The sequence below is a fragment of the Drosophila tropicalis genome, unplaced genomic scaffold (assembly GCF_018151085.1).
Source record: "Drosophila tropicalis isolate 14030-0801.00 unplaced genomic scaffold, ASM1815108v1 contig_1190, whole genome shotgun sequence".
NCBI classification, from domain to species: domain Eukaryota; kingdom Metazoa; phylum Arthropoda; class Insecta; order Diptera; family Drosophilidae; genus Drosophila; species Drosophila tropicalis.
This window is the reverse complement of record NW_027172561.1, coordinates 2,134,805-2,148,884: the sequence shown is the minus strand read 5'-3', so window position 1 is coordinate 2,148,884 and position 14,080 is coordinate 2,134,805.

The window sequence follows — 14,080 nt, the reverse complement described above, 5'->3', positions numbered from 1 at the left end:
CTGCAAAGCTTATAGACGAACGCTTAACAACTACATATGATAGGATGCCACTTGGAGTTTAGCTTTAGGTGTCTTTATTAGTTTAGCTCAATTAAGGGTATATATGAATGTTCTTTTAGTAACACAGTTCTTATTCACGGTTAGGTTAGGTACACAATGGGTGAACTTAGAATTAATTACACAACCGTCTTGCTCAACCGCTTTGCTTAGACTGCCACGCTTGCTCTCTCTCATAACTCTCGCAGATCTCATAATTGTTCGCTCTCTGAGAAATATGCCAGAGTTGTCACAGAGAGAGAGAGAGCCTGCTACATACAAAACGTCTTTTTTCGAGGAGAACTTGTCTTTTGTTTGTATTTCGTCTGCGAGTTTCAGGCTTCTGTTTGAAATTGATCGCATTTCGAATCATTTTGTTGGAAGAACCAATCAATTTTCCATCTTAACGATACGATTTTCCCTTCAAAACCTGGTTTCGCTTTTTTCACAGGGCAGTGTTTTTCCCGACCCTTTACTTATAAAATAACTTTTAAAAATTAAGAAAATTAACATTAGTGGCTTTTTCTATGTCACAGGTTATTTCGTGCACTGCACTTAACTTTAAAAATTATTCTAAACAAATTAATTTTGTTTAATGACCTCTTTAATGCGTGTTTCCATCGAAAAAAACAATTTTTTTGTGACTTCAGTGGATATTGTTCCATATTCTTCCATTAGTGCATTTTTGAGGTCATTTTTATTGGAAATTGAACTTTTTCGGATGGTCATGTCCAATATTGCCCACAAATTTTCAATCACATTAAGGTCACTGGACAGGATGATTAACCACATGTGGGCAACCAGGACTGGACAATGCCGGATTTGTGTTTTGGGTCATTGTCTTGATAAAAACGGAATCGACCCTCTAGAGTCTAGAACCGTTTTCTCCGCACTTTGAAGTAAATTCTCCTTTAAAACTAGGAAGGAACATTAAAGCGGAAACAAATACTAGAAAACCCGGCAATGTTGTTTTGCCATATAAATAGTTTCCTAGTAATTTCTAGTGTAGACAAAAAATAGCTTACTTAGTTAGGTATGTATGTATGTATGTATGTTAGAATGTGTATATTGTATGTATGTATGTATGAATGTGGTAAATGCATGAAATAAGCATGGAGCGCTGTGAATGATGAGGGAATATAAAAATAACAAAAGGCAAACATTATTTTTAAATTATTATAATTTATCCTTTAAAATTATATATCATTAATTAAGCAATTACGACAGTAACACTATTAAACAATATCAATCTCTTAAGTCCATCCTCAGCTAACACAAACGAACTGGATGGGTTACCCACTCGAGAGCATGCCATGGCTTCGGGTGCCTGCCTGGCAAATCCAGTGAGTTCAAAAACTCTGTGGCAGAATTTACTGCTTCGCTGTCGTATTAATAGATTTATATGATATCAAGTTCCCTGGCAACAACATTTGTATCTTCAGATTTAAATTGTCAACGTCTACATTTTTTGCCGCTAAAATCATTCTTTCTGCAAGCCACTCATGATTTATGTACTGTGTGTGTACATCGGGAAATATTTGTTCAATGAGAGTATCTTGCAACTTTTCCATCACAGATATCTAAGAGTTGTTTGGAAAATGTTTCAGGGGATTGATCTTGCAGCATCTGATGCGCCACAATGGAGATGATTTTAAGCAATCGTTGATCTCATCAGCGTATGTTGAACGTGGAATGACTGGAAGTGTTTGTCTGAAATCACCTGAAAGGACCATCAGAGTTCCGCCAAATAGTTGGTCACTGTTTTTAATATCTTTGAATGTCCTGTTCCTGAATATTAAGTGGCAGCTTAAATACTGAATGAGCTGTTCTACCTCCATCCAATAAAGTTGCTGCAATGCCCGATGATGCAACGGCTAATGCGATGCCATTATTTGATCGTATTTCAGCAAGAATTAGAGAAATAACGAATGTTTTACGAGTTCCACCCGGTGCATCCAAAAAGTGGAACCCACCTTGTCCAGACGAAATTGCGAGCATAATGCGATATGTAAATGGGTCTTTGATCCTCATTCATTAGTGGGACATTGCGGGCAACAATCGCTGCCATTCCTACAGTACTGTACTGCACTTCACGATTAATTTCAGTATTCATACCGAAATTACTAAGTGGTAAGTTGTCAATGACAATGCAAAGATCCTCAATAGCAATCAATGCTTCATTGTACATTTTGTCGCTGAATGTTATGGTTAGATCGTGGCACCATATACGATGTTGACGCAATATATCATCAGTCATTGAATCTTTGTGATTTTCCCATAATATCTGTGCTCGGGCTGGAAAATATGTAGTCATACGTTTATACGTTGGATTTTGTTGCCCATTCACTTAACGTATATCTTGAAATGATAATGAGTAACATTAACCAACAACAGTCGAAGATAAAAGCACTCAGTGTGTCTTGGATTGACTGTAAATAATCGCCCCAAGGCGTTTGATTTAAATAAACTGAGACATGCAGCAACTGGTGAGCCTTGCTTGCGGGGCATCCATGTTTTTGTTTGAGTCCATGTGAAATAGCGTGGTACTTGTGAATAGAGTAATGTTCGTGCATAACCGCACGATTACACAATGCAAAAAATGCAGTGAGTGTTGTTTTAGGTGGATTTATTGCACGATCAATCGCTGTCTCGTTCGTAAAAAATACACGCTAACCGTTTTCAAGATGGATGGCTAAGCAAACAACTGCTGATTGTTCTTATCTCTGATATGTTACGTGGCTTAATATTAGTGGCGAACATATGTACATATATGTATGTATACTTCGATGTGTTTTATATATGCACACAACGTTCTAGCCTGAGCGTGGAACCCCAGAGAACTTTGGCAAAAGCCGAACAGCGTAGAACCCCAGAGAGCGGCCGCAGCGAGAGCGAAAAACGTTCGCTCGCAGCCAGTGACAACACCTAAACACCACAACAGTCAAAATTAGAAATATACATGAACTTACATACATATATTAAAATCATTTCAATCTTTTAAAAATATCGAAAATTTGCAAATAATATTTATTTGCCGAGTAGCTTTGTAAACGTTATGTCAGTAGATTCATCCAAAATCAAACTGAATTTTGCGTCTCCAACGTCATTTCGAAGCTCCTCGCGAAAAAGAGGCAAAGAGCGACCTCTTGCTCAACGGTTTTTATTGGCGCTTGACCAAAATCAATTTTTCCTTTTGTGCAAAGCCACTCAGTGCACCTTGATGTTTTTTGTTGCCGAGTGGGCACGCAGGTCCGCCTGGTAGCCAAATATTTTAATGCCAGAGCAGCCGAATACTGTATTCTAAACTATATTTGTTCTATAAAATCAAGAAATATTGTAAACTCAACAATATTTTCGTTTGTTGAGAATAGTGCGAACAAAAGATTCAAAAAGCCCGCGTATTCGAGTATCCAAAATTCGGCATTTGGCAATACCATCTCAAATGTGAACAGCTTTTTTAGCCGGAAACAGCTACTTTTAGCTATAGTCCCGCTAAAAATATTATTTTTCTTTTGTTAATTACTCAAAAACTACGAAATAAATCGACTAGGCGCACCTGAGGTCGTGCTCGTGGAATTTTTCTCTTTCGTTTGATACCAAAATTATGTAGTTTAAGCGCGTTTTGGGCCCGAGTAGTAGTATTAAATATTTACCCCCTTACAATATCGATTGTTTTTTTATCGACTGTTAATCGAAGCCTTTCCCATACCTAATACTTCACGTGGTGCCGACTTGCCGACTTGTGTGACGCTTCATCAGTTGCTTTTTGGCTCTCGAGATGAGAGCAACAGCAACTTAAACTATTTTTCACATTACTTTTCTCTTCTTTTACTTTTTTAAAATTTAACATTTTTAAAGCGCATTACCCGGTTCTAAAAGTTAAAGAGCGAACAAAAACTTTGACTTTTAAATTAAATTACGGTTGCAAACGATGACAGTTATGGCCAACAATCAACTGTCTCTACATTATATGTATAACAATGTATTGTTAATTCTAAAACTTAATTTCTAAAATGTTTTTTAAATACTCTTGCATCCGGTTCCTGCTTACTCTGAAGTCTGTCGCCATGAATTTAGTCTTTTGGAAACTCCGTCTCCGAAAAAAATGAGTGCCCTTGAGGTGACTGACCAATTATGGTTCCCGCTTACTCTGAAGTCTTTCATCGTGAATTCAGACCCGCGGTAACTCTGTTTCCGAAAAAAGGAGGCTGTTGGCCGTTCGTTAACTTATATTTATATTTTAAGAAAAATCTTTTATTTTTGTTAACTCAATTAAGCTGTCAGCGTCCATGTAAAACTCGACCGCTTTATTTTCCTTTGAGCACGCGTTCAAAACGTTTCTATTGATGACAATAAGACTTGGAAGAGAAATAGCTTCGTAGCCATCTATTCCACAGATTACGTCCATCACCCACTCCATGGTGTGTTCCATTATATTCCGGGACGGGAGTTTCAATGTTGAACTTTAGAGTCTAGACAGACTACGTTTCTATAGTCTGCAAAGCTTAAAGACGAACGCTTAACAACTACATATGATAGGATGCCACTTGGAGTTTAGCTTTAGGTGTCTTTATTAGTTTAGCTCAATTAAGGGTATATATGAATGTTCTTTTAGTAACACAGTTCTTATTCACGGTTAGGTTAGGTACACAATGGGTGAACTTAGAATTAATTACACAACCGTCTTGCTCAATCGCTTTGCTTAGACTGCCACGCTTGCTCTCTCTCATAACTCTCGCAGATCTCATAATTGTTCGCTCTCTGAGAAATATGCCAGAGTTGTCACAGAGAGAGAGAGAGCCTGCTACATACAAAACGTCTTTTTTCGAGGAGAACTTGTCTTTTGTTTGTATTTCGTCTGCGAGTTTCAGGCTTCTGTTTGAAATTGATCGCATTTCGAATCATTTTGTTGGAAGAACCAATCAATTTTCCATCTTAACGATACGATTTTCCCTTCAAAACCTGGTTTCGCTTTTTTCACAGGGCAGTGTTTTTCCCGACCCTTTACTTATAAAATAACTTTTAAAAATTAAGAAAATTAACATTAGTGGCTTTTTCTATGTCACAGGTTATTTCGTGCACTGCACTTAACTTTAAAAATTATTCTAAACAAATTAATTTTGTTTAATGACCTCTTTAATGCGTGTTTCCATCGAAAAAAACAATTTTTTTGTGACTTCAGTGGATATTGTTCCATATTCTTCCATTAGTGCATTTTTGAGGTCATTTTTATTGGAAATTGAACTTTTTCGGATGGTCATGTCCAATATTGCCCACAAATTTTCAATCACATTAAGGTCACTGGACAGGATGATTAACCACATGTGGGCAACCAGGACTGGACAATGCCGGATTTGTGTTTTGGGTCATTGTCTTGATAAAAACGGAATCGACCCTCTAGAGTCTAGAACCGTTTTCTCCGCACTTTGAAGTAAATTCTCCTTTAAAACTAGGAAGGAACATTAAAGCGGAAACAAATACTAGAAAACCCGGCAATGTTGTTTTGCCATATAAATAGTTTCCTAGTAATTTCTAGTGTAGACAAAAAATAGCTTACTTAGTTAGGTATGTATGTATGTATGTATGTTAGAATGTGTATATTGTATGTATGTATGTATGAATGTGGTAAATGCATGAAATAAGCATGGAGCGCTGTGAATGATGAGGGAATATAAAAATAACAAAAGGCAAACATTATTTTTAAATTATTATAATTTATCCTTTAAAATTATATATCATTAATTAAGCAATTACGACAGTAACACTATTAAACAATATCAATCTCTTAAGTCCATCCTCAGCTAACACAAACGAACTGGATGGGTTACCCACTCGAGAGCATGCCATGGCTTCGGGTGCCTGCCTGGCAAATCCAGTGAGTTCAAAAACTCTGTGGCAGAATTTACTGCTTCGCTGTCGTATTAATAGATTTATATGATATCAAGTTCCCTGGCAACAACATTTGTATCTTCAGATTTAAATTGTCAACGTCTACATTTTTTGCCGCTAAAATCATTCTTTCTGCAAGCCACTCATGATTTATGTACTGTGTGTGTACATCGGGAAATATTTGTTCAATGAGAGTATCTTGCAACTTTTCCATCACAGATATCTAAGAGTTGTTTGGAAAATGTTTCAGGGGATTGATCTTGCAGCATCTGATGCGCCACAATGGAGATGATTTTAAGCAATCGTTGATCTCATCAGCGTATGTTGAACGTGGAATGACTGGAAGTGTTTGTCTGAAATCACCTGAAAGGACCATCAGAGTTCCGCCAAATAGTTGGTCACTGTTTTTAATATCTTTGAATGTCCTGTTCCTGAATATTAAGTGGCAGCTTAAATACTGAATGAGCTGTTCTACCTCCATCCAATAAAGTTGCTGCAATGCCCGATGATGCAACGGCTAATGCGATGCCATTATTTGATCGTATTTCAGCAAGAATTAGAGAAATAACGAATGTTTTACGAGTTCCACCCGGTGCATCCAAAAAGTGGAACCCACCTTGTCCAGACGAAATTGCGAGCATAATGCGATATGTAAATGGGTCTTTGATCCTCATTCATTAGTGGGACATTGCGGGCAACAATCGCTGCCATTCCTACAGTACTGTACTGCACTTCACGATTAATTTCAGTATTCATACCGAAATTACTAAGTGGTAAGTTGTCAATGACAATGCAAAGATCCTCAATAGCAATCAATGCTTCATTGTACATTTTGTCGCTGAATGTTATGGTTAGATCGTGGCACCATATACGATGTTGACGCAATATATCATCAGTCATTGAATCTTTGTGATTTTCCCATAATATCTGTGCTCGGGCTGGAAAATATGTAGTCATACGTTTATACGTTGGATTTTGTTGCCCATTCACTTAACGTATATCTTGAAATGATAATGAGTAACATTAACCAACAACAGTCGAAGATAAAAGCACTCAGTGTGTCTTGGATTGACTGTAAATAATCGCCCCAAGGCGTTTGATTTAAATAAACTGAGACATGCAGCAACTGGTGAGCCTTGCTTGCGGGGCATCCATGTTTTTGTTTGAGTCCATGTGAAATAGCGTGGTACTTGTGAATAGAGTAATGTTCGTGCATAACCGCACGATTACACAATGCAAAAAATGCAGTGAGTGTTGTTTTAGGTGGATTTATTGCACGATCAATCGCTGTCTCGTTCGTAAAAAATACACGCTAACCGTTTTCAAGATGGATGGCTAAGCGAACAACTGCTGATTGTTCTTATCTCTGATATGTTACGTGGCTTAATATTAGTGGCGAACATATGTACATATATGTATGTATACTTAGATGTGTTTTATATATGCACACAACGTTCTAGCCTGAGCGTGGAACCCCAGAGAACTTTGGCAAAAGCCGAACAGCGTAGAACCCCAGAGAGCGGCCGCAGCGAGAGCGAAAAACGTTCGCTCGCAGCCAGTGACAACACCTAAACACCACAACAGTCAAAATTAGAAATATACATGAACTTACATACATATATTAAAATCATTTCAATCTTTTAAAAATATCGAAAATTTGCAAATAATATTTATTTGCCGAGTAGCTTTGTAAACGTTATGTCAGTAGATTCATCCAAAATCAAACTGAATTTTGCGTCTCCAACGTCATTTCGAAGCTCCTCGCGAAAAAAAGGGCAAAGAGCGACCTCTTGCTCAACGGTTTTTATTGGCGCTTGACCAAAATCAATTTTTCCTTTTGTGCAAAGCCACTCAGTGCACCTTGATGTTTTTTTGTTGCCGAGTGGGCACGCAGGTCCGCCTGGTAGCCAAATATTTTAATGCCAGAGCAGCCGAATACTGTATTCTAAACTATATTTGTTCTATAAAATCAAGAAATATTGTAAACTCAACAATATTTTCGTTTGTTGAGAATAGTGCGAACAAAAGATTCAAAAAGCCCGCGTATTCGAGTATCCAAAATTCGGCATTTGGCAATACCATCTCAAATGTGAACAGCTTTTTAGCCGGAAACAGCTACTTTTAGCTATAGTCCCGCTAAAAATATTATTTTTCTTTTGTTAATTACTCAAAAACTACGAAATAAATCGACTAGGCGCACCTGAGGTCGTGCTCGTGGAATTTTTCTCTTTCGTTTGATACCAAAATTATGTAGTTTAAGCGCGTTTTGGGCCCGAGTAGTAGTATTAAATATTTACCCCCTTACAATATCGATTGTTTTTTTATCGACTGTTAATCGAAGCCTTTCCCATACCTAATACTTCACGTGGTGCCGACTTGCCGACTTGTGTGACGCTTCATCAGTTGCTTTTTGGCTCTCGAGATGAGAGCAACAGCAACTTAAACTATTTTTCACATTACTTTTCTCTTCTTTTACTTTTTTAAAATTTAACATTTTTAAAGCGCATTACCCGGTTCTAAAAGTTAAAGAGCGAACAAAAACTTTGACTTTTAAATTAAATTACGGTTGCAAACGATGACAGTTATGGCCAACAATCAACTGTCTCTACATTATATGTATAACAATGTATTGTTAATTCTAAAACTTAATTTCTAAAATGTTTTTTAAATACTCTTGCATCCGGTTCCCGCTTACTCTGAAGTCTGTCGATATTAATTTAGTCTTTTGGAAACTCGGTCTCCGAAAAAAATGAGTGCCGTCGAGGTGACTGACCAATTATGGTTCCCGCTTACTCTGAAGTCTGTCGATATTAATTTAGTCTTTTGGAAACTCGGTCTCCGAAAAAAATGAGTGCCGTCGAGGTGACTGACCAATTATGGTTTCCGCTTACTCTGAAGTCTTTCATCGTGAATTCAGACCCGCGGTAACTCCGTTTCCGAAAAAAACGAGGCTGTTGGCCGTTCGTTAACTTATATTTAAATTTTATGAAAAATCTTTTATTTTTGTTAACTCAATTAAGCTGTCAGCGTCCATGTAAAACTCGACCGCTTTATTTTCCTTTGAGCACGCGTTCAAAACGTTTCTATTGATGACAATAAGACTTGGAAGAGAAATAGCTTCGTAGCCATCTATTCCACAGATTACGTCCATCACCCACTCCATGGTGTGTTCCATTATATTCCGGGACGGGAGTTTCAATGTTGAACTTTAGAGTCTAGACAGACTACGTTTCTATAGTCTGCAAAGCTTATAGACGAACGCTTAACAACTACATATGATAGGATGCCACTTGGAGTTTAGCTTTAGGTGTCTTTATTAGTTTAGCTCAATTAAGGGTATATATGAATGTTCTTTTAGTAACACAGTTCTTATTCACGGTTAGGTTAGGTACACAATGGGTGAACTTAGAATTAATTACACAACCGTCTTGCTCAACCGCTTTGCTTAGACTGCCACGCTTGCTCTCTCTCATAACTCTCGCAGATCTCATAATTGTTCGCTCTCTGAGAAATATGCCAGAGTGGTCACAGAGAGAGAGAAAGAGAGAGAGAGAACCTGCTACAATTCGGCCGTCCTGACAATATAAGATCTCCTGATCTTACTGTTCATATACGCTATACAATTCAGGCTTAAAATTTAACATATACTATTATAAGATATACTTATGTTATTTCTTTTATACGTCTCCTATCCATGGTTTTATGTTTTGTCCACTCCACACTCCTTGATATGGGTTTCTGGAAAGTTGGAATCCTTCTACATCTTTTAATAAAAACCTATAATTCCTTAGAACCTTTTGTATGACGTATGATCCCTTGCTTTTTGGGATAAGCTTACGAGATATACCTGCTGTGCTGTCAAAGTTCTTAACCATAACATAGTCGCCTTCTTTATACTCTCTTGCTGAAGTTCTTTTGCTGTTGTAGAGCCCTTCGTTATATTCTTGTGATCGACGAATGTGTGAAGCTCCTAATCTTCTTATCTCTTCTAAGTCTATTGGGCTTTCTGTACTATCCAATTCTTCAATCTTTTCTCTAAATTCGTCTATAACGTTTCCTCTTTGAGCTATTCCGAATAACATTATGCTGGGGTATTGCTTGATACTTCTGTGAAAAGTGTTGTTCAGTGCGTGTTCTACATCCTCGACAACTGTGTCCCAATGATTTCCCTTGTCTGGTTCTGCTAACTTTGCTATCATAGGTCCCATACTTCGGTTTAGCCTTTCTACTTGCCCGTTGGCTTGCGGGGATCCTGTCGCTATCTTTACATGTTGCACACCCTGACTATCTAAAAACGTCTCGAATTCTGATGAAGTGAAACAACTACCCCTGTCGGAAACTATACATCTCGGCCTACTATAACTCCTGAAATATCTTTTTAATGCTTCTATCACCTCTTTGGTACTCGTTGTCCTTGTCGTATATAGTCTAACGAACTTTGTAAACCCGTCCACCACTGCGAATATATGTTTCTTTGCTCTTCCTGCTTCAATCGGACCGTAATGGTCAATATGGACTAAGTCAAATGGTTTGTCCCCTTTTGGGATGCTGTTCAAAAACCCTTCCCCTTTGCCGCATTTGGGAGAGAAAGCTACGCATCGTAAACAGTTTTGTATATGTTTTGTCGCCCTATCTTTAAGATTTGGGAACCAGTAACTCTTCCCTATTGCATCTAACATTTTATCCCTACCTACGTGACCCAATTCATCGTGGTACTTATATAGGACATGATTCTCCATACCTTTAGGAACATAAAAAAGAATTCTTTTATCATTCGTTTTTCTATAAACAACCCCGTTTCTCATCTCATACCATTTGTGCTCTGAATTCTCTAACATTTTCTTAATTTCCTGCAGCTCTAGATCTTTCCCCTGGCAAATAACTAAATTATCCTCAAAACTGTTGGGCTCTATTACCATAACATTGGCGCATCTACTTAAAGCATCCACATGCTGCATTTGATTTCCCGATCGATGTACCAGTTCGTAGTCATATTCTTGGAGCTCGAGCGCCCATCTTGCTATTCTGGGGTTTAATTCTACTTTGTTTAAAGTAAGCGTCAAGGAGTTGCAGTCTGTTAAGATTTTGAAACGTTTCCCTTGGACATATATTCTGAATCTACGTAAGGCATATACAATTGCTAGCGTTTCCAATTCGAAACTATGATATTTTGACTCAACTTCGCTCGTTCTTTTGGAAAAATAAAATATCGGATGCCATTTGCTATCCGCTTTCTTCTGTAACAAGGCTGCGCCAAAACCCAAAGCGCTTGCATCGCAATGCAGTTCTGTTTCGTCTCTATGATCGTAAATTGTCAATACAGGTGCCTCAATAAGTTTTTGTTTGAGCATTAAGAAACAGTCTAGTTCAATCTTTAAATTTAAACTCTTTATCTTTCTTTATTAAATCATATAAAGGCTTGGCTATTATTGAGAAATCTTTTATAAATCTTCGAAGGTACGAGCATAATCCTAAGAAACTCTTAACCGCATGTATTTTGTCTGGTACTGGGAAATTTTTAACTGCATCTAAACCCTTATCATCTGCACTAATTCCATTCTCCGTAATTTTGTAGCCCAGGTACTTTATGCTTGACATAAAAAATTCGCACTTATCCATTCGTAACCTCAATTTGTTCTGAACTAATCTTTCAAATACTTCTTCTAACGTTTGCATATGATCCTTTATATTCGCACTAGCTATCATGATGTCGTCCATGTAGACGAGGACTTCTCCTTTTCGAATCATATCTTCAAAAATTCGGTTAATAAATCTTTGAAATACATGTGATGCGTTTTTTATTCCCATTGGCATTCTTAAAAACTCATTTTGTCCAAGTGGAGTAATAAAGGATGTGTATTTGACTGACTCTTCGTCAACAAAGACGTGAAAATATCCGTTCTTCAAATATAATTTTGAAAAGACCCGTTTGTTAACTAGTCTGTCCAATAAGTCGTCAATTAGTGGTAGGGGGTAATTGTCTTTAACAATAATCTTATTTAACTTTCTAAAGTCTATGCATAAACGTATATCCCCAGTTTTTTTCTTTACTAACACGATGGGTGACGTGTATTCAGAATCGCTTGGCCTAATAATTCCTTCTTTTAGGTATTCGTCCAGCAAAAGTTGTAGCTTTTCCTTCTCTGTATATGCTAATCGCCTAGGTGCACAACTAAACGGTTTAGAATTCTGTAAGCTTAGCTTCATTGAGCACTTGATATCTGGTGTTTCTGGTCTATAGGCATCAATATACTTGTTTCTAACTAATTGCTGAAATTGGCGACGTGTTTTATACTCGATATCCTTACTAATCACATATTCTGATTCTAAATCGTCTTCGTTAATGTGGCAAATCTTTAGCATGCTCTTGTCAAAATCCTCTACCAAGTACAATTTCTCTTCATTGTTTCCTGGTTGTTCTCTGGTTTCTCCTATGAAAGTCTCGTTTGTTAGTGTATCTTGTGGTTTGTGATCAATTTTTGTGTTTTTGTCTGCACTAAATACTTCTTTTCTTATAATTTTTGTTTCATTATCATTAAACATATTTTCATTCACATCTTTTGCATTAACTACTTGTTCATTAAGAGTAACATTTTCGTTTACATTACTAAACTCTTCATTCACATGTTCATATTCATTAGAAAATTTGTCGTTAACATCTTTGTGTACATTAACGTATTCACATACATTAAGCATTTCATCAGTTTTGTCTACCTTTACATAAATGTTCTTGACTTTCATTTCTGATATTTCACTAACAATTGTGCCAATTAGTAACACAGTTCTTATTCACGGTTAGGTTAGGTACACAATGGGTGAACTTAGAATTAATTACACAACCGTCTTGCTCAACCGCTTTGCTTAGACCAGAGCCCGGCACTCATATCCCCCGGGGGACGAACACGTTCGGCTCGTCGTATGCGTGTAACCGAACGGCTGCCGAAGTCCTCACACAAAAAAATCAAGATGGATTTAGTTTTCCTCAGCATTTCGACGCAAGCAGGTCTATGTCGCTTTGTTGAGAGATGACACATGAAAAAAATTGATCGCTACTTTGTTTTTCTATCTTTCTCTTGCATCAGTTTAGCTGCTGTACTCGTTTTCTTGATTTGAGGCAAAATTTTGTCAACTTTCATTTTGCGCAGTGTAAAGCAACACACGCAGACAAGCAAGTGCACACATACAACTACATTTTTCTAGCGCTCTCTTTGTGCCGGGCCCTGGCTTAGACCAGAGGTAGGCACCCATAGCCCGTGCGGGCACTTTTCTTCGGCATATGATCGTTTTACCATCTGTGTGCATGCCGAAGTCAACACGAAGTGCCCTTGAGAGCGTAAAAACAGAATTAGTCTGCTGCAGCATTTCGACTCGAGCGCATCTATGTCGCGTTGTTGGATAAATGCACATGAAAAAATTAATTTGGGGGTTGTTTTCTCATTTATTTTCTTGCAGCAGATCATCGATTGTGCTGGTTTTAGCGATTGAGCCATATTTTATTCACTTTTCATTTTTCGCAGTGTAAAATACACACATACGCTGACAGTTTGCGCTGGCTCTCTTTGTGCCTACCCCTGGCTTAGACCAGAGCCAGGCACTCATATCCCCCGGGGGACGAACACGTTCGGCTCGTCGTATGCGTGTAACCGAACGGCTGCCGAAGTCCTCACACAAAAAAATCAAGAGCATGAGGGTGGATTTAGTTTTCCTCAGCATTTCGACGCAAGCAGATCTATGTCGCTTTGTTGAGAGATGACACATGAAAAAAATTGATCGCTACTTTGTTTTTCTATCTTTCTCTTGCATCAGTTTAGCTGCTGTACTCGTTTTCTTGATTTGAGGCAAAATTTTGTCAACTTTCATTTTGCGCAGTGTAAAGCAACACACGCAGACAAGCAAGTGCACACATACAACTACATTTTTCTAGCGCTCTCTTTGTGCCGGGCCCTGGCTTAGACCAGGGGTAGGCACAAAGAGAGCCAGCTCAAACTGTCAGTGTATGTGTGTGCTTTACACTGCGAAAAATGAAAAGTGAATAAAATATGGTTCAATCGCTCAAACCAGCACAATCGATGATCTGCTGCAAGAAAATAGTTGAGAAAACAACCCCCAAATTAATTTTTTTCATGTGCATTTATCCAACAACGCGACATAGATG